This window comes from Thalassophryne amazonica, chromosome 6 (genome assembly GCF_902500255.1).
Source record: "Thalassophryne amazonica chromosome 6, fThaAma1.1, whole genome shotgun sequence".
Lineage (NCBI taxonomy): Eukaryota > Metazoa > Chordata > Actinopteri > Batrachoidiformes > Batrachoididae > Thalassophryne > Thalassophryne amazonica.
In genome coordinates, this window is record NC_047108.1 from 33,544,257 (window position 1) to 33,565,703 (window position 21,447).

The 21,447-nt window shown below is 40.4% G+C and overlaps 1 long non-coding RNA gene across 1 annotated transcript in view; it reads left to right on the forward strand.

Annotated features, from left to right (window-relative positions):
• The window catches only part of LOC117511596, a 42,290-nt gene that overhangs the window by 9,793 nt on the left and 11,050 nt on the right, over positions 1–21,447 (forward strand). Inside the window, exon 2 of the long non-coding RNA XR_004560985.1 lies at positions 12,686–12,760. This is a non-coding gene — a long non-coding RNA (uncharacterized LOC117511596). The remainder of the gene's footprint in view (positions 1–12,685; positions 12,761–21,447) is intronic.

Sequence of the window (21,447 nt, forward strand, 5' to 3'; positions counted from 1 at the left end):
AAATTATGGAATCACCCTGTAAATTTTCATCCCCAAAACTAACACCTGCATCATATCAGATCTGCTCATTAGTCTGCATCTAAAAAGGAGTGATCACACCTTGGAGAGCTGTTGCACGACCAGTGGACTGACATGAATCATGGCTCCAACACCGAGAGATGTCAATTGAAACAAAGGAGAGGTTATCAACTCTTAAAAGAGAGTAAATCATCATGCAATGTTGCAAAAGATGTTGGTTGTTCACAGTCAGCTGTGTCTAAAGCTCTGGGACCAAATACAAACAACATGGGAAGGTTGTTAAAGGCAAACATACTGGTAGACCAGGAAGACATCAAAGCATCAAGACAGAAAACTTAAAGCAATATGTCTCAAAAATCGAAAAATGTAGCAGCAAAAGCAAATGAGGAACGAATGGGAGGAAACTGGAGTCAACGTCTGTGACCGAACTGTAAGAACCGCCTAAAGGAAATGGGATTTACATACAGAAAAACGAAACGAAAGCCATCATTAACACCTAAACAGAAAAAAACAAGGTTACAATGGGCTAAGGAAAAGCAATCGTGGACTGTAGATGACTGGATGAAAGTCATATTCAGTGATGAATCTCGAATCTGCATTGGGCAAGGTGAGATGCTGGAACTTTGTTTGGGTGCCGTTCCAATGAGATTTATTAAAGATGACTGCCTGAAGAGAACATGTAAATTTCCACAGTCATTGATGATATGGGGCTGCATGTCAGTTAAAGGCACTGGGGAGATGGCTGTCATTACATCATCAATAAAGGCACAAGTTTATGTTGATATTTTGGACAATTGAAGGATGTTTGGGGATGATGAAATCATTTTCAAGATGATAATGCATCTTGCCATAGAGCAAAAACTGCAAAAACATTCCTTGCAAAAAGACACATAAGGATCAATGTCATGGCATAGGGTCAATGTCAATGGAGCAGATCTGATTTGATGCAGGTGTTAATTTGGGGGATGAAAATTACAGGGTGATTCCATGATTGTTCCTCAGAATTGAGGTGATTCCATATTTTTTTCCTCTGCTTGGTCTAAAAAGTAACCGTTACTGACTGCCACAATCTTTTTTTCTTGATTTCTTATAGTGTTTCTTAAAGCCAGAAAGTTGCCATTTGAAATGACTTTAGTTTTGTGTCATGTCTGTGATCTGCTTTTTTTTCTACAAAATTAAACAACTGAATGAACATCCTCTGAGGGGCCGGTGATTCCATAATTTTTGCCAAGGGGTTGTAACATCATCCCAGCGCTTTGTATATTGTGCCTAAAACTCTCGTGAATATATGATCTTGGTTTATAGACATGTTATTGGTGTTTGTTTTATGTAACCTCTGAGAAGCTCAAGTTGTTTCACCATTATTTACAGTGGGCAGGGAATCACTGTGAGCCATGAATGCTTCATGTTCATGTCATTTTATCTGGTGGAAGCTGAAGTTTGCTCTTAACATCATGCTTATTGTCCTTTACAGCACTGTTTGTTCCAGAGTAGTATATATAAAATGTTTGGAATTCGGTTTGTGTTTATGAAGTTCCACGCAAGTTAACGTAGACACGGAATATTTCGAATATTTTAGCAAGTTTTCAGGGTCTCATGGCAGTCCTCTTAAAAATATTATGAAAGACATAAAAGTTGCATTTTGGTCATGTAATGTTCATTTGCAATTGTCGTCATGTAGTTTCTCAGTGTTATTTGACTACAGTAACTCTCTGGTGCACAAGGGATTAAGGGATTATCTCAGTGGGGTGAAATTGTGGTACTTTAAAATGATATACTCTCATGAAACTGAAATAACCAAAAAACGTAGCAATTTTGGACCCTCCCTGTAAAATTACTATAACTTGTGTGTTGGTTTATATGATGCCTGTGATCTGTGATCCACTTATATTGAGTCATTCTGAATATGTTTGTCTATTTACACTCCCATCCAGTAGATGGCAGTGTTCTCTGCATTTTGGCCGGGGGGGGGAGTGATGAGAGCAGGTCAATTTGAATTTTCCCATAATGCCCTTTCAGCACGTGTCTGTTTAACATCAAACCTTCAGAAGTCGTTCATTACTTTAAAACTAAAACATACGAGGTCTGTTAGAAAAGTATCCGACCTTATTTTTTTCAAAAACTATATGGATTTGAATCATGTGTGATTACATCAGACAAGCTTGAACCCTCGTGCGCATGCGTGAGTTTTTTCATGCCTGTCGGTTTGCATGATTCACCTGTGGGCCAGGTTTTGAGTGAGCACTGGTCCACCCCTCCCGTCGAAATTCCTTTGTCTGAGAACTTCTGAGAGACTGGCGCTTTGCTTGATCAAAATCTTTTCAGAAACTGTAAGGCACATCCAAGTGGACACCATTCGAAAAATTCAGATGGTTTTCGGTGAAAATTTTAATGGCTGATGAGAGATTAAGGAGTGTTACTATCGCTTTAAGGACAGCCCACGGCGCCGGACGGCGCCCCGAGCCGTCATCGTCAGCTTGTTTCGAGCTGAATCTCTCATTGCTCTCAGTGCTCACTCAAAGCCTGCCCACAGGCGAATGATGCAACCGACAGGCGTGAAAAAACTCACGCATGCGCACGAGGGTTCAAACTTGTTCTGAATGTAATCGCACGTGATTCAAATCCATATAGTTTTTGAAAAAAAATAAAAAGGTCGGTTTCTTTTCTAATAGACCTCATATAGCTGATATTTTCACTTCGTAAAAATGGACAGCATTGCCATTATTTTTTGCTTTTTTGCTTATTTTGGTTTTAAATGAAACCATGAGTGAAGGGTGCTTTGCGCTACATGACTCCTGGCCACTCTGTCAGCATTGGCATGTTGAAAGCAAATGGCTATCCTGGCTGAATGGCCAGGAATGGCAGGACACAAATGCATACTCATTCAAACAGTTTCTGGTTTAGTGAAGGTTTTAATGAGGTGGATAGCAGAGGTTGGTACTCGAGTAAGCAGTCCAGACAGTCCCAAGCAGAAAAACACAGCAAGAGAATAAACAAACCAAAACAATGAAATGCAAAACTAACTAACAGAACAAAAGAACAAAACAGACCAAAACTCAAACCATGACAATGACATTTTTTTCTTCTTCGCAGTAGCAGCTGGTCCACCCACTTTTACTGGGGGAGGAAAGAGCTTCTCACAGCAGTCTGTTTATTGCAAAGCACACAACAGGAATTAACATGTAGGATTTTAGGGTTTACAGATGTTTCTGACCGTTCTGTTTTATCTCTATGCCAGCAAAAAAAAAAAAAATGTTAGCAGACTGAAGTTATCGGAAACTAAATTTAGCGGAAGCTAATTGTTGTGTACCACGGAGTCAGGCACTTCTGATTTAAAGCTCTCTTTTTCAGAGGAGCTACAGCATCCAAAGTTGTCTTCAATGAGGATGTAAAACTATTGACGAGATACTCTGTCTCACTTACAGAGTTTAGGTAGCTACTCTGCACTGTGTCGGTATATGGCATTAGAGAACATAAAGAAGGAATCATATCCTTAAACCTAGTTACAGCGCTTTCTGAAAGACTTCTAGTGTAATGAAACTTATTCCCCACTGCTGGGTAGTCCATCAGAGTAAATGTAAATGTTATAAGAAATGATCAGACAGAGGGAGTTTCAGGGAATACTGTAAGTCTTCAATTTCCATACCATAAGTCAGAACAAGATCTAAGATATGATTAAAGTGCTGGGTGGACTCATTTACATTTTGAGCAAAGCCAATTGAGTCTAATAATAGATTAAATGCAGTGTTGAGGCTGTCATTCTCAGCATCTGTGTGGATGTTAAAATCGCCCACTATAATTATCTTATCTGAGCTAAGCACTAAGTCAGACAAAAGGTCTGAAAATTCACAGAGAAACTCACAGTAACGACCAGGAGGACGATAGATAACAACAAATAAAAACTGGTTTTTGGGACTTCCCAATTTGGATGGACAAGACTAAGAGTCAAGCTTTCAAATGAATTAAAGCTCTGTCTGGGTTTTTGATTAATTAATAAGCTGGAATGGAAGATTGCTGCTAATCCTCCGCCTCGGCCCGTGCTACGAGTGTTCTGGCAGTTAGTGACTCGGGGGTGTTGACTCATTTAAACTAACATATTCATCCTGCTGTAACCAGGTTTCTGTAAGGCAGAATAAATCAATATCAATCAATTTTTTTATATAGCGCAAAATCACAACAAACAGTTTGCCCCCAAGGCGCTTTTTATTGTATGGCCTTGCCTTACAATAATTATGTAAACCCCAACGGTCAAAACGACCCCCTGTGAGCAAGCACTTGGCTACAGTGGGAAGGAAAAACTCCCTTTTAACAGGAAGAAACCTCCAGCAGAACCAGGCTCAGGGAGGGGCAGTCTTCTGCTGGACTGGTTGGGGCTGAGGGAGAGAACCAGGAAAAAGACATGCTGTGGAGGGGAGCAGAGATCGATCACTAATGATTAAATGCAGAGTGGTGCATACAGAGCAAAAAGAGAAAGAAACAGTGCATCATGGGAACCCCCCCAGCAGTCTACGTCTATAGCAGCATAACTAAGGGATGGTTCAGGGTCACCTGATCCAGCCCTAACTATAAGCTTTAGCAAAAAGGAAAGTTTTAAGCCTAATCTTAAAAGTAGAGAGGGTGTCTGTCTCCCTGATCTGAATTGGGAGCTGGTTCCACAGGAGAGGAGCCTGAAAGCTGAAGGCTCTGCCTCCCATTCTACTCTTACAAACCCTAGGAACTACAAGTAAGCCTGCAGTCTGAGAGCGAAGCGCTCTATTGGGGTGATATGGTACTACGAGGTCCCTAAGATAAGAGGGGACCTGATTATTCAAAACCTTATAAGTAAGAAGAAGAATTTTAAATTCTATTCTAGAATTAACAGGAAGCCAAGAAGAGAGGCCAATATGGGTGAGATATGCTCTCTCCTTCTAGTCCCGTCAGTACTCTAGCTGCAGCATTTTGAATTAACTGAAGGCTTTTTAGGGAACTTTTAGGACAACCTGATAATAATGAATTACAATAGTCCAGCCTAGAGGAAATAAATGCATGAATTAGTTTTTCAGCATCACTCTGAGACAAGACCTTCTGATTTTAGAGATATTGCGTAAATGCAAAAAAGCAGTCCTACATATTTGTTTAATATGCGCTTTGAATGACATATCCTGATCAAAAATGACTCCAAGATTTCTCACAGTATTACTAGAGGTCAGGGTAATGCCATCCAGAGTAAGGATCTGGTTAGACACCATGTTTCTAAGATTTGTGGGGCCAAGTACAATAACTTCAGTTTTATCTGAGTTTAAAGCAGGAAATTAGAGGTCATCCATGTCTTTATGTCTGTAAGACAATCCTGCAGTTTAGCTAATTGGTGTATGTCCTCTGGCTTCATGGATAGATAAAGCTGGGTATCATCTGCGTAACAATGAAAATTTAAGCAATACCGTCTAATAATACTGCCTAAGGGAAGCATGTATAAAGTGAATAAAATTGGTCCTAGCACAGAACCTTGTGGAAACTCCATAATTAACTTTAGTCTGTGAAGAAGATTCCCCATTTACATGAACAAATTGTAATCTATTAGACAAATATGATTCATGAATATGTTGATCAATTATTATATCATTTACTAACAGGGACTTAGAAGAGAGAGACCTAATGTTTAATAGACCACATTTAACTGTTTTAGTCTGTGGTGCAGTTGAAGGTGCTATATTATTTTTCTTTTTGAATTTTATGCTTAAATAGATTTTTGCTGGTTATTGGTGGTCTGGGGAGCAGGCACTGTCTCTACGGGGATGGGGTAATGAGGGGATGGCAGGGGGAGAGAAGCTGCAGAGAGGTGTGTAAGACTACAACTCTGCTTCCTGGTCCCAACCCTAACCCTAACCCTGGATAGTCACGGTTTGGAGGATTTAAGAAAATTGGCCAGATTTCTAGAAATGAGAGCTGCTCCATCCAAAGTGGGATGGATGCCATCTCTCCTAACAAGACCAGGTTTTCCCCAGAAGCTTTGCCAATTATCTATGAAGCCCACCTCATTTTTTGGACACCACTCAGACAGCCAGCAATTAAAGGAGAACATGCGGCTAAACATGTCACTCCCGGTCCGATTGGGGAGGGGCCCAGAGAAAACTACAGAGTCCGACATTGTTTTGCAAAGTTACACACCGATTCAATGTTAATTTTTAGTGACCTCCGATTGGCGTAACCGGGTGTCATTACTGCCGACGTGAATTACAATCTTACCAAATTTACGCTTAGCCTTAGCCAGCAGTTTCAAATTTCCTTCAATGTCGCCTGCTCTGGCCCCCGGAAGACAATTGACTATGGTTGCTGGTGTCGCTAACTTCACATTTCTCAAAACAGAGTCGCCAGTAACCAGAGTTTGATCCTCGGCGGGTGTGTCGGCGAGTGGGGAAAAACGGTTAGAAATGTGAACGGGTTGGCGGTGTACACAGGGCTTCTGTTTAGGGCTACGCTTCCTCCTCACAGTCACCCAGTCGGCCTGCTTTCCCGGCTGCTCGGGATCTGCCAGAGGGAAACTAACGGCGGCTAAGCTACCTTGGTCCGCACCGACTACAGGGGCCTGGCTAGCTGTAGAATTTTCCACGATGCGGAGCCGAGTCTCCAATTCGCCCAGCCTGGCCTCCAAAGCTACGAATAAGCTACACTTATTACAAGTACCATTACTGCTAAAGGAGGCCGAAGAATAACTAAACATTTCACACCCAGAGCAGAAAAGTGCGGGAGAGACAGGAGAAGCTGCCATGCTAAACCGGCTAAGAGCTAGTAGCTGCACTAAGCTAGCGGATTCCTAAAAACACACAAAGTGAATAATGTGTAAATAATTTAGAGGTGATTCAGCAGAGGGAGTGCTTTAATTAAGGCACGTGAAGATTACACTGTGAAACAAATCGTTATCTAGGTAACTAGGATCAATCTAACTGGCGCAGATTAAACAGCTAACAGATACAGCAAAGCACCGCTGTGCTCCGGAACAGGAAGTGATACAATACCGCAGTGAGAGCCAACCACCAGTAGAGGCAAGCCAAATATCTGATATATACAAAGTGTCTGATGCCTACAATGGGATGTGCAGTGCGCACTGGAATGTGTAACACCATTGTGCAAAATGGAAGGGTGTACAAAACGTACAGAGAGAGGTAGTCCATGGTTGTGACTCCTGTCAACTGTTCAGGAGTCTGATGGCAGAGGGGAAGAAAGAGTTTTAGTCTTGATGTTCTGTATTTCACAACTTCTGTACCTCCGGCCTTAGAGTAGAAGTGTGAACAGTCTGTGTTGTGGGTTGGTCGGGTCTTTGAGCATGGAGGTAGCTCTCCTGTGGATTCTGCATTGGTAGATGGTCTGCAGAGAGGGCAGTGGAGTACTGGGGCCTAATGTACTAAGTTGTGTATACATAAAAATGTGGCATACGTCCATCTTCATGCTAACATTCAGATGACCGTGGAGTGGTCAAGGTGCGGTGGCCACTCCAAGTTCATGGCTGGCATGCGTACGTTGTACACTATTGTTCCTCTGGCAACACGCAGAGGTGATGCTGGGAAACTGTTAATAATGTGAAAATAAGAAGTCACCAGAGTGATGTGCACATCATAGACACACTTATGAACAATTAACACACCAACGTGTTTGCAGTTATATCGGTGGATATAAAGCATGTGCAAAAAAATGAGGAAAATTATATTAATAATGACTGCATTAGCGTTGTTGGAGGACCTTGCAAACTGTGCAATCCGACATGAGTGAGGGTATTCAGGGAACGTGAGGATTTACTTGCAAATGGCAATAATTGGCTCATAAGACAATTTGGATTCCCAAGGCCAGTGTTACTGGAGTTGGGGCACAGAACTGCAGCTGGCCCAGAGTGCAACGGTGAGGTGCCAGGGGTTGTCTGTGCCCACACAGGTGCCAACCACGCTGGGGTTCCTGGCAACAGGGGCATTCCAGTGGGACCTGGCCGATTGGTCAGGAGTGGGCCAGTCAACCTTGAGGGCCACTTCACACATAGTACGATTAAGTACAAATCTGGCGACTCACGGCGGAACAGCTCGTATGAGCAAACCACAAAACATCAAGCGACGGGCAGGTGTGCATGATCTCGGTGCGACGGTCTTGTGCATGTGATGGTGTCATGCGAGCAGGAACACAGTGCGAGCAGCTGGGACGAGGTGCAACACATTGCGCCGCTGATGTGGAGGAAAATAAAATAAAAAACAGCTATATAATTAGTGAATGTCATTGGGTTGATATAAATAATACATAAAAAGGGATGAAATACAGAACCCCGCAGTTAAATAAAAAAAAAATGCCACTCACAGGATTCAAACTTGTAAGCTCTGATTACCAGATGGAAACTTTACCACTGTGCTACCATCGCTGGTCTGTAATCAGAGCGGAAAAATGCCTGAAATCAACAAGGACATGAAGGAGGTGCATTGTGTGTGGCCACTGCAGCCCGTCGCAAAGGCGAAAGATGTTTTATATATTTCCACATGAGGACAGCAGTCGCCTCAAGGAGGAATGTTAAAAGTTCATGTCCTTCCAAGCACAGAATGTGTTCTCAAGCTGGGACATCCAGGAGCTGAGATCTTGGGCGGACATGCCCCCCTGTCCGTTCAGCTCCCAAACCTACGTGTCACTCTGTGTTATGTGGTCATTCATTTTCATTATTTGTTATGTAATTGCTTATGTAGGTATTGTTGTAATTATTTATATAACTGTCCTGGCAGTTGTTTCTGTGTTTGTAATGTGTGCACTGAGCTGTCATCCAGCTGTCAGTGTGCTGTGATCAGCTGACAGGCCCCTCCCTGTGCTGTGTACAATCAGACCTTGCTGTCTGGCCTCCTTGTGATCAGATCTGTACATACATATAAGCATTTTATGCACGTGTGTCCCCCCAGCACGCCAGATGTGTTGGGGGGCTGTATTGAAGGCTAAGCTGTAGTCAGCAAATAGTATCCTGATGTAGCAGTCTTTGTTTTCCACATGAGAGAGGGAATAGTTGAGTGCAGCAGTAATGGCGTCTGAGCTGAACCTGTTGGGCCTGTGTGCATATTTCAGGGGGTCCACTGTGTCTGGTATGCTGCTGTGAAAGTGAGCCAGCACCACTCTCTCAAAACATCTTGTAATGATTGGAGTGAGTGCTACTGCCCTGTAATCATTCGGACAAGTGGGTGGGCTTGTCTTGGGGAGGGGAACAATGGTTATAATCTTGAAGCAGGTGGGAATAGCGCTCTGCCAAAGGGAGAGGTCAGATATGGAGGTGGAGAACATCAACCAGCTCATTAGCACATGATCTGGAGACCCGCCCCCGAATGTTGTCTGGTCCTACTGGTCCTTTGACTAAATGTTTAACAGATAAGTTGCAGGATGGGGGCAGATGCATCGAGATGATTGCTGGCTTATGCCAAACCTTTTTATCTGTGATGAGCATCCAACTGCTAGGTGCACATCAGGCATGATTAATGGTGCCACTTCCTAAACACTGACTTTATCAGGCTTGGTGGTCAGAAATGGCTGGACACAAATGTAGGACTCAGACAAGTAGCTCTGTATGTAAAAATGATTTCCTGAAACAGTGAGATGGGTCCGGTACACAAAAAGGCAGTTCAACAAGCGCAAAAGTACAACTAACATCAGGCTTTGGCGTGGTCAAGTTAACAGGAAGGTGGTCATATGCACAAGGAGGCTAGCAAGATGAAGAAACACAAGGAACAGTGCTGGAACCAAAGGCACAGAGCCCATCAATCTGGCAAGGGACTAGTGCAAACAATGAACCTTAAATACACCCAGGTGATGAGCTGCAAATTAGAAACAGGTGTGTGTGTGGAAAGCACAGAACAAGGGTGTGGCCAGACAGAGGGAAACACCCATCACCAAGCACCAAGAGATAGACAAGAGAGCTAGGGACAGAAAAAAAACCCAAGCAGATAAGAAACCAGCAAGAGAACTAACATATAAAAAAAAACCAATCAAACAAAATAACTAAACAAAGCAATAACAGCTAAACACCAAGCAAAAATCCAAATCCTGACAGACTTTGCTCATACACAGCATCTTATGCAACATGCACATACATGAAAATTTCTATTTTTCAGCATCTGGAGAAGCATTTGGAGGAGATTTGCTGTATTCACCCAACCTTAGTCCTGTTATCGCCTCACAACACACTTCAGGAGGTACGTAGAGTTTGGGGAAATCTCACTCTTATATGTTAATGGTGACTCTTACTATCAAAATGCAACTGTCCTCTGTCTCTGGAATTCTTCCTAAAATCAGGAAAACTCCATGGATATTAACACAAATGTAAAAGTACAACACTTTTCATGCATTTTGCCTTTTGTCGTAAAAAGGAGTTTCTTTTGCGCCACTATAATTTTGTTTCATATTATTCAAAAAAAAAAAGTTTCATGATCTTACTTCATCAATAATTTGTAATGTTTTAACTTGCATATCATATAATGCCCATATGTTGCATATGAAAATGTTCAGAACAGCTTTCTGAAAACAAGCCATATATTTGTCTAGAACACTTTCTAAAATGGTAAATGGACTGTATTTATATAGCACTTTTCCATCTGCATCAGATGCTCAAGCACTTTACAATAATGTCTCACATTCACACTGATGTCAGGGTTCAAATATAAATCAGGTAAAAGTCAAAGTCAGCTTTATTGTCAGTTCTTCACATGTACTAGACATACAAGGAATCGAAATTTCGTTTCTTACCTTCCCTCGGTGATGACAGGACAAGACATTTCGACAATAAGGACAAGTATTTAGTATTTTCAGTGTAGTGTCTGAGGTAATAGTAAAAGATATAATTTGGCTCTAAAGCTGAAAATATGAAATGTGTTTTTATAAATTCTTAGAATTTTTAGTGAATATACATTTTTATTTATGTGAATAAACTGTTTTGGTGTTAGAACATGGTATACCAAAGTCTTCATGTCAAAAAGATAGTGTAAAATTTGAAAATGTATATTAAATTTTAAATAAATATATACTGTGCAGTATTGCAGCACTGCCCATGGTGAATTACATGGCAGATCTGGAACATTCCAGAAAAGTATATTTGTAAAATATGACTTACCCATCTACTGCTCTTGTCAAATAATTCCTCTATGGATGAATAAAATGCATTAATCATAAAATCTGATGTAAAAAAAAAAAGGTCATTGCTGCCTTAAAAAAAATTGTTATGCTATTCCTGGGGAGGAAAAAAATCACCTCTACATATTTTTCCCCACAAAGATTTTCTTTGTAAGACTAACTAAAAATGTAAAAAGTGTTTTCAGGCTGAAAGAACCATTGTTTCAGAGTTTTAGGTTTTATTGGTGTATTTCAGTGAGGTTCTCACTATAACAGATGCTACAGCCAGAGTGCAACCTCTTGCAGGGACAAAACAGACACACATACCCATGTAACATTCTCCAGCATCTTTGATTGTAAGTCAGATATCATCAGGGGGTGAGACGAATTTTACAGCTGAGAATGGTAGAGTTGAAGTCTCTGTGATGCTTTATTGCTAATCTATGAATAGCAATATTCCAACATACCATTGGAGGGTCAAATGGCACTGCCATGCTACATAGCAGGGTTGAGCCAGATACTCGTTTCAGACGAGTATCGGTACGGATAAAGCATTTTTGACGAGCACGAGCATGAGCCGAATAAAACCCTTCAATGTCTGTGCTCGTGCTGAAGGAAAATTCTCATTGGCTAACTGACTGTCTTCATGCTCTGTGATTGGCCAGTCACACACAGCGCCCGCCCCTCCCTACACAGACACGTCTCACAGCAGCTTCTCTCACCTCACACACAGACAGGATCTCACTCGGTGTTGCCTCATGTTTCTCTCTCAGTATTCCTTAAGTTTTCTTCAGCTCGCCTCTTTTAAGTTACTTAGTGAACTTGTTTCGTATTATAAGCAGTGCTTTTGAAATGACACAGCTGAAAACAGCTTACAGCTAGGTTTTTATTTATTTATTTATTAACCATTTCATTGCTCTTTGTTTAGTTGGTGATATAAAGTCAGTTGGAAAACTTTGCTCCTACTGAATGCGGTGCTTTTGAGAAGAATACAGTGAACAAGGCTGACACATTATTTCCCTGTTTACCATCACTGGATGCTTGCATGAATCACCAAGTTCACACAGATCATTAAAAAATAATGTTTCACAGACCACTTATAATATATATTAATAATATTAATATTTTTATTGAATATGGCTGCATGCAGTATCTGACACTTTCGCACTGCAGTTCATAAAAATAAATTGGTCAGTAGAACAACCTCTCTCTCACACGCAGTCACTCAGTCACACACACAGTCATGCATACAGACACACATGCACGCACAGACATAGACACACACACACCTTAATCAATATTGTTTAACTTTGTGTGGAAAAAAATGCCAAGAGCATTAGGTAGTAAAAATAAATAAATAATTGAAAAAATCACAGTTGATCATAAAATTTTAAAAAAGAAAGTTGTGTTGAGTATGGCAACTCTTGTTCATGCATACTTAGCAGTTCATATAATTTCCTACTACACTGAATGTTAATTCTGAGAATTATAAAAAAAAAACTTGTTCTGTAAAATGAGCGAGTACACCAGTATCTGTATCTGTTCAACCATCTAAATTATGTCTCTGTACTCTGAGTGGGCGTGGCCTAAACCGGACGTGGGCGTGGTTTATCCATAAATGGCTGGGGCTTACATCTGTGCATTATTTTCAGTCTGAAATTGATATTGCAATATTTATTGTTTATTTGAAAACTCTTTAAAGAACAGCCCCAAAATTGATATTCAAATCAATGTTTTTGATTAGAAAAGTAAGATAACTATTTGCAGAACAAGTTTTTTTGAACTCAGAACATGAATATTCTTAAGTGTATGAATGAATATTTAGAGAACAGCCTCAGAATTGATATTCAATGTTTTTGATCACAATATTAAAGGAACTAATTATAGAACAAGTTTTTTCTCAACTCAGAACATGAATATTCTTCAGGGTATGAATGAGTAACAGAACAGCCTCAGAATTTAGATTCAATGTCTTAGGAAATTCTGAACTAAGTTTGCATGAACAAGAGTTGTCATAATCAATACAACTTTCTTTATTATTATATTATTATTATTATTAATTTTATGATCAAACTGTGATTTTTTTTTTCAATTATTTCTTTATTTTTACTACCTAACGTTCTTGGTATTTTGATTAAGATGTCTGTGTGCATGTGTGTGTGACTGAGTGAGAGGGAGAGAGAGGTTGTTCTAAAAACTTTATTTTTTAATGGTCTGTGTGAACTTGGTGATTCATGCAAATATCCAGTGATGGCAAACAGGGAAATAATATGTCAGCTAGGGATAAGCGAGTACACCACTATCTGTATCTGTATCTGTTCAGCCATCTAAATTATCTGTATCTGTATCTGTACTCGTAGTGGGCGGGGACTAAACCAGAAGTGGGCGTGGTTTAACTCGAAATGGCTGGGGCTTAAATCAGTATATTATTTTCAGTCTGAAATTGATATGGAATGATCAGAAGTTGCTATATTTATTGTTTATTTGAAAACTATTTACAGAACAGCCTCAAAATTGAGATTCAGATCAATGTTTTTGATCACAAAAGTAAGAGAACTATTTGCAGAACAAGTTTTTTTTAATGAACTCAGAACATGAATATTCTTAAGTGTATGAATGAATATTTACAGAACAGCCTCAGAATTGACATTCAATGTTATTGATCACAATAGTAAAGGAACTATAGTATAATACATACATACATACATTTGTGTCATGGAGCCGGGGAAATGTGGTAGACCTTGAATTGTGGCTGAAAGTAATTTTAAATTGGAAGAGACAGCACACACAGTTACAAAAATCACAGGCCACCAGAAATCCCATTGAGAAGAAATGTGACTAAAATCTGGACAGATTTCATGCAGATGTCTTGCTGAATATTTCCTGGACAGGTCACAAAATAACTGCATGGGTCAAATAATAATCACACAGGTCTGCTGTGTCTGTAGTTGTGAGTTCTAGGGAATGCCCCCAGTGCAGAGAATGGAAGTTGCTTTTTCAGTTCGAAGTTCTTTATTTATCCAAAAGTGGGAGCTCGGAAGACAAACAGGAGACCCTGACAGGGTAATTAACTGTGGAGGCAGCTTGACTGAAAAACATCATAAAACTGAGACCAGGAACATGGGTGAGGAAGCAGTCTCTCAAAGGAGGCAGCAGTGGGCTCTCCAGAAACAGCCTGTAACAAAATACTCACACACAAAGAAGGGTCAGTCCAAAATGACAAAAACTCTGGAACACAAGTTGTCAACCAAGGTCAAAACAGGAGAGCAATAAAATTCAAGAGCAACAGGACATCTGTAACTGGAGAACAATAATGAAGACAGCAACAACAAACACAGGGAATTGTGTTTGATGAACCAGCAAAGACTGGAACAAAAGACGTGACATGAATACTGTGACAGAAGACTCGTGACAGGTGTGAAATCTCATGAGATGGTGACAAAACACACAGGAGGGACAGTACCAAAAAAGGACACAAGAGGGCATCGGGTGGTACAGTGAAGACTGAATCCTAAAAATGACCATGCAACAGAAGACAGAAATCACAGTAGGACGGAGAGTAATAACCACAAGGAAGAATTAACAGAGAACAAACAACACCCGGCCAGTACATTTTGCTGAGTAAAATTTACTCTGCTGGGATAACATTTGATCCCAGTCTAAACACAGTAAAATCACTCTATTGTAGAAATTAGCTCTACCAGTGTCGCCGAACACCCACTCCATGTGCCTTAATTGAGAGAGTGGTGCCAGTGTAGAACATTTATTTCCAACTGCGCTGAACTACTGAATGAACCTTTAATGTTTTCAACATTTTTAAAAATCATTTAACCACATACAGCAACACATCCAGGTACAGGTGCTATCAAAATAAATATAAAACTAGTTAAGCTATCAAACTTACAAAAATGTACAATTTAAGTTGATTTATTTAGTTCATTTAAACCCTGATTTATACAGCTCCAGCTCTGTAACTCCATGTTATACATTGACGTGTGTGACAGTTTAAAGTTCTCCATCTCTGGATTATATTTTATTCTGGACTAATGTGACCCTCAACAAGCTTTTCTTTCTACAATCATCACCTCCAAATCAAAGGTAAGCTGTACAGTTTCCTGTTTTTCCACTCGGTGTAATGTTGCAGACTTTTCTGATCTATTTGTAATCAGCGTGTGCACTGCAAAAACTATTAAAATATGAAAGAGTGAAAGCAGAAAAGTGTGAAATCACAGTCTTTTGTGTTTGATTTAATAGGTTTATGTCCAGGCTGTGGCTCCGTGTCTGATCACGGTGTGAAAAAAATGGATGGACTTTTAATCACAGAAATGACTGCGGCCCCACTTTACTCAAATCTGCGAGTGTCAAAGCGCTGAACTTTAATTTGTACCTCTGTTACTGTGCACGTCCAGACTGCTCTGGATTTTTAGTGGAAATACATTGAGATTGGGTGGGACATTTTATCTGATGTGAGTGAAAATCCTTCATACAAAATCCATTATATACGGTGTTTATTAAATGGAAAACAATACAAAAACACTGGGACTTTTTTGTCCGGTGACTGCAAATATCTGGTTTGTACGATGACAGTTTAGGTGAGTTTTACTGTACAAGGGACTGAACAATAAATTTACCTCTCAAAACTTTGACGATGATGTCGGCTTCCATCCCACACGGCTGACTTTATTTTCACAGATTTCTCTTCTGTTCAGATCTGAAGGGAATCTGAACATCTTGAAGGCCTTGTTGTGTCTATTTGTGCCTCCAAATGCACAACAACCTGACATTTTCAGTGAATAAATAAATAAAAAAGCTGGATTTACATGCAGACAGATTAACAGCGAATCCTATTTTGAACCCAAGATGACACCACGAGTCACGTGACCGTTTTTTGACTCGTCATGTCGCCACTCTCTCAAATAAGGCACCCTACTCCCCCCGCCCTAGGTCCACTGCGCATGTGTTATTTCGAAGCTCAGACCCTCTGTGGTCGGACTGTGTTCACCCAAAGCAATTAAATGGATTAATGGGATTATTAACCATCACGTGACAAAGTAAAACCTCTTAAATCATTCAAAAGTCAGTTTTAATCAGAAACAAGGCCATCTCAAGGGCATTAATCTGTGATGTTTTGAAATGATGGTCAGTGAACGCAACAGCTAGCAACTTGTGTAGCTGTGGCGCTGTGATCGCTTCCTCTGCCGTTTCTGATGAAATAATGCTGAATTTATGTGGAAATGATTGTTGTACAAAAGCTTCAGATTTCTGTCACTGAGACAGATGATGACTGGAGTGCAGTTTTAACCAGAAACAAGGTGTTTATCGGTGAACCGCGGCTAACGATGCAGGCGCAGTGAAGGCAGGTAGGACCGATTTTTAGGGCGGACCGTTCAGTCTGTGACACTGTGTAGTCAATGCAAGTGGTTTTACTCCAATAAGAGTCAATTTTACACTATGTTCAGTTGATGTAGCCCTGTGGTAGAGTATATTTAACTCTATTTAGACTGGGACCAAATGTTATCCCAGCAGAGTAAATTGTACTCAGCAAAATTTCCTGTGTACTAGACACAGGACAACATGCAGACTAAACAATAATCACATGATCTCATGACATCAGCTTTTGTGAGTGCATATCCTCAAACTAAACAACAAACAAAACATATATTTGTGTATGAAAACACTTTTGCTTATACAATTAATGTTTAGGTCTTGTAATAACTTAAAATGTCTGCCCAAATGTTAATGCAATTTGTTGTCTGAATAAAGGAAATAAACATATCTTTCCGAAGCATCAAATCATCCCAGTGATGGGATGGATGCACATTTAAAGAGTTCATGTCCACTTTCTTGTGCATCCTTGCAGGTCCACAGTCTCCTGAGTGTGGTCGCAGGTCAGTCGTTGTTTGTCACAGACAGAGGCCGGCTGGCCGGGGTCATCACATGGACTGAGGTACATGTAGCATGCTGACACTTAACATTTAGAAGCTCTGCAGTTTATGCAATTGAATTTTTCCTGAAGTCATCACTCAAGGTTTTCCTTATGAAAAGCTTTGCATTGTGCAAACACTTAAAAATCACTGAGTTTGAGTGTGAGTCGCGTCAGCGCACTGCATCACAGCGCAGCTCATCTGAACGATAATAACGAGATGTTAAATCTATCATAAACATAATTTTACAGATACTCATCAGAAGGAATGAACATGCAACTGTTTTACCACAATATAAACGTTATAAATAATTACCTTTTACGACTGTTCCAAATACGTTCTCCACCTTATGAGCGCAGGAGACAGAGAAAGAGAAAAGCTGTAGCTGGAACAGTCCTCTGTTATTCCGGAAATGATTAGAGGTGTTTTCAACAGCCAAACTCTGAGAGAAAATGATTAATCTGCTACGAAACAATTATTTTATATATGCAGGGTCCTGGGGCACAAAGGGTGGCATCCAGCTGGGAACACACAACAGCGGGTGGCATTGTCACGATAAATTGCGCAGAAGTGCAAGGGTTAAATGCGTGCAAGTGTCAAGGCACCTTAAGGCTGGTTTCCCATTGCCGACTTTTACCTTCCTGATTCAAAACCTAAGGTAATGGGGCCAGCTTTGTCACAATCGCAGCTTGTCATAGTGTCATGCACGATTATGCACCAGGTTACTGCCGATTACAAGCTACATTGAACCTGCGGCCCAAGCCCCACTTAGGGGGATGCCAAAGATGAGAGGGTGTCCAAGGGTTTGTCTGCTTGAGGTCCAAGGGTTTGTCTGCTTGAGGTTATCAAAATTCAAATTTTACCTGTTTGATAACGTCTTAATAAAACACTTGAAAACTAATTAAAATGGTGTTTTGTTTTTTTCATTTGTTTGTTTTTTAACAAACGTACTTCAGGTAGCTCCGTGGATAAGGAGCTAGTCTGCCAATATGTAGACCTGAGTTCAAATCAAAACACTTTATCTATATTGTCTTTCCACCCAGCTGTAAATAGGTACCTGATTTAACTGGTGAAGTAACCTGAGTTGGACTGGTGTCCCATTCAGGAGAAGTTGTAGAATCTCACATGGTGCAAAAGAATTCAGAAATAAGCACCAGCACCAACAGGCCTCATTGCCTATAGGTATGATCGGAGGTTTAAATACACTTATCATGGGCATGAATGTCATGGTAATTTTGGGCTGTTAATAATGTGTTTGAACTGTTCTTTTGTCAGGGTGGAATGATTGTAAATCATACATCATTAAACAAATAAATAAAAAACAAGAACTGGTTGCACAAGTTTGAATTGATTTTGGATCTTCTCTAATCTGCACAGGCTCAAAATTATACACAAAGGCTCAAATATATACATATACACCCCCACTAATATTTGGTTAATTATCCCTCAGCAAACTGCACCTCTGCCAGACACTTTAGGTTGCCACCAAAAAGCTTCTGGCATAATTCTGGCTTGATATTTGGCCACTCTTCTTGGCAGAATTGGTAGAATGTATTTAAATTGGTTTGTTCCTGGCATGAGCCTGGCTTTCCAACATTGGGGCTGTCATGATTAGGAGTTTCGGAGACGATTAATTGTCAGACAAATAATTGCGATTGACGAATATATTGTCTATTTTTTTTTTCTTTTTCCCTTTATATTCTACTATCGTAGTATAATTTCACGACTGGAAGAATGTTTGGCTTCTGTGAGTGGAGAAACTGGGAATAGTGCATCATTTTTATTTTTATCTTCATTTTACATACAGTCCCAACTTTTTCTGATTTGTGATTGTTTCTGTTGCATTTCTGAAATTGCTTCTCCTCATCAGTCACGTTTTGTGCTTAAACACTACATTAAGCTCAAGATTGAACAAATAAATACCTTTGGAAAATAACAGCTGTTAAAGTTCAGAGTTCTCACCTGCTTTTTGTGATCTGTGCGTCTGAACATCACCACAGCTTCTCCACGTCAGGGTTTTTTTTAAACTCGTATGTGTAATTTTTGCTCTCATTTTTAACTCATTTTTAAATGTTTTTAAAGATATTTGACCATTTATTTCATCTCATGATCTCAAATTCAGTATATGACGCACACATGGTGTGAACAGGACGGTAACGGCAGAATCACACCGGGAGAGAAAGTTCAGAGAGAAGTAAAGGCAGCTCCACGGTTTGGTTTTTTGTTCACTCGGGTTAAAATCCTCTCTCTGCTCCACGCTCGCTGTGCACTGATGGTTCTCAGGAGACTGTAACGTGTCGTGCCTCCATTCAGGAATCTTCCTCCCCCACCCCTCCCTCGCAGCCTGTTGACTCCGCGCGCTCACACACACACACACACACACACCGACAGCTTCGGTAAACTCCGCATTTTTGACGGCTTTGAAGAAGACAGCCACTGTTTTAATCAGCCGTCTTATCCAAATGGCAGGACGGATCGCTCCTCACTCTCCATGTTATTGTCCCGCCTTAAGACGAGAGCGAAACAGAGTGAGCGAGGCTGCAGCACAATGACGTCAGATTCTGAGTCGTTTTATGCTTTGTGGATAAAATAAACAATTCACGGTAATCGTGAATATGAAAAATAATCGCGAATATGAAAAATAATTGCGATTGGCAAATATTGTAATAATTGTGACTGCCCTATCCAACATAGCCGACAAATTTTCAGTAGGGTTGAGGTCGAGGCTTTGGGAAGGTCACACTAGATTCCTGCTTTATCCAATACATAACCAGTTTTGATGTGTGTCTGGGATCACTGTCCTGTTGGAACACCCAATTGAGGTCAAGTTTCAACCTTCTAGCTTTTGATTTTAGGTGGCAATGACGAATTTGGAGGTAGTCCACCTTCTTCATTATTCCATACACTTTGTGCAATGCACCAGTGCCACTGGCAGCAAAACAGCCCCAGAGCATGATGCTACCACCACCATGCTTAGCAGGTGTTAGAGTGTTCTTAGGATTAAAAGGTGTAACTTAACTCCTACAATCAATCTTTGTCTCATGTGTCCATAAAACCTTGTCCATGTGGGCTGCTGAAAACTTCACTCTAGCTTGAAGATGTCAGTGTTGGTACAGGGGCTTCTTTCTTGGTCTGCACCCTCTGAGTCCACACCAATGAAAACTTGCTTCGCTGTGGACAGTGATGCTGGTGTTCCAGCAGTTTCCAGACCTCAGCCTTGGTAGTTCTTCGGTTCTTCCCGAACATCCAAACCAATTTCCTCTCATCCGATGGTAACAGTTTAAGTCTTCTTCCAGACCTTAGTAAAGTGGTGACACATGTGATTAATTTGTACTTATATTCAGTTGTTTGAACTGATGATCTTTGAATCTGCAGTTGTTTAGAAATGGCTCCAAGAGCCCTTCCCAACTTGTTTAAATCTACACTTCTCCTTCTGAGATCTTCCTGAGTTCTTTGGACTTTCCCATTGCTCTGAGTATTGGTCCAGTGAGTGCTGTCAAACATCCTTTTTATGCTGGCAAAGAGAAACTGCCAGTTTTACTCACTCATAACTACTAATGAGGAGTTAATGGACAGCTGAAATAGAACTTACAGTATTTTAAAAAGGAATTGTTTGCACCATCTGTCATGCTTAGTTATGATGTTATGGGGTAACATATATGTTATCAAATCCAATGGATGTTGACCTTTACTTTGGAGACCAAGTATTCAGCAGAGTCAAAACTATTCCATGTATTAATCCTAATAGCTCAACCAATAATTTACATCACTTTTTACCAAACTTGAAGTAACTTAAACTTTTGACCCCTGTACAAACTGAAACTGACCTTTGTCACCATTTTTGCTGTTTTTACCCTATAACTCCAGAACATTCAGTCATAGAGAGTCCAGACTATACCTTTTTGGAATCCCTATGATCAGACAAATAATGTGGTATAGTTTTCAACATGATTGGAGCATTTTTAAATTTTGACCCCTGTTTCTTTATTGACCACTGTAGCTCATTAGAGGTCAGCTCCACAATGTCTCCATATCTGAAAATAATCATTTGTTAATTTAGAATATGTGTGCCAAATCTGATGCTTTGATCACAGAATGCACCATTGTTTTGCTGTGCCGCCCCACTAACATACTCCCTGAAGTTAGCAGTTTAGTCCATTCCTCTTTGCAGCATCTCTCAAGCGACATCAGGTTAGATGGGGAGCGTCACTGCACAGCCATTTTCAGATCTCTCCAGAGATGTTCAATCAGATTCAGGCCTGGACCCCGGCTGGGCCACTCAAGGACATTAACAGAGTTGTCCTGAAGCCAATCCTTTGATATCTTGGCTATCTTGGCTGTGTGCTTAGGGTCATTGTCCTGCTGAAATATGAACCTTTGGCATAGTTTGAGGTCAAGAGCACTCTGGAGCAGG